Consider the following 978-nt stretch of genomic DNA (forward strand, 5'->3'; position numbering starts at 1 on the left):
GCATTACGCAAAGCATCCTCTTAACTTTTTCCTTCCTCAAGGCCGTGAATTGTACCTCCATCCATGTGATTAGCAGCGGAACACTTCAATTGCTACCGGCAACAACGACGGTCACGCGTTCATATCCAGGCAACAATGAAATGTGGCAACGTGAAATTACATGTGACCTCGATAAAAGATTAGATTGTCTCATCAGAAACGGCTGATCATCGACAAGCCGACGATCGGGAGAGCGTCAATTCTTGGAAAACGACGCACACAAACACGCATGTGATAGGCGCACCTCTGAGGGCCTCATTTCTGTACACTCGCCGGCGCCGGGTTTTTCGCATACAACGCCGCCGCCGTCGTTACTGAAAACTGTAACTCGTAACAAGGTTCGTTTGAAAAAGATTGCCTCAAAAATAAGGTTGTATCACATTCCTCATATTCTTCGACATGGCATCGAACAAAACAGATCCATAGCAAATCCGGCTCTCCAATATTTTTGTAACGAAAGAAAGTAGCGGGGAGGATGCCGGGAGACCGATCATGCGCCATTTTACCCTTTTGTTGTGTGTGTGTGTGTTTGAGGGGGGGGGGGCGGTTCGTGCTATTCAACAGTACTATCAAATCCATACACGTGGGTACGTTTGAACGCACGCACGTTCACACGCACTAAACATTAGAGTACTTGCACTTTCTTTATTTCTAAGAAAGGTCGGGCGGTGACATATGCCGGCGAGTTCAGCAGCTCGAAAGCTGTCGGGTGTAAATAGTATAACACACCAAGAATGTCTGCCTGTTCTAATAAAAGCGTTGCAATGCGAAACACAACGAACCCAATAAAACAATCTCGAACAATGTTTCTTTACTCTAACCGGCCTGGTCGTGTGCAGACAATATGAGCTCGCATTCCAGCGAAACTTGGACGGCTACTCTCATTTCTAAGCCTTTCTTACACGAGATTGAAAGTGCTTCCTTTAAATTCTCGGGCTT

This window comes from Rhipicephalus sanguineus, chromosome 10 (genome assembly GCF_013339695.2).
Source record: "Rhipicephalus sanguineus isolate Rsan-2018 chromosome 10, BIME_Rsan_1.4, whole genome shotgun sequence".
Lineage (NCBI taxonomy): Eukaryota > Metazoa > Arthropoda > Arachnida > Ixodida > Ixodidae > Rhipicephalus > Rhipicephalus sanguineus.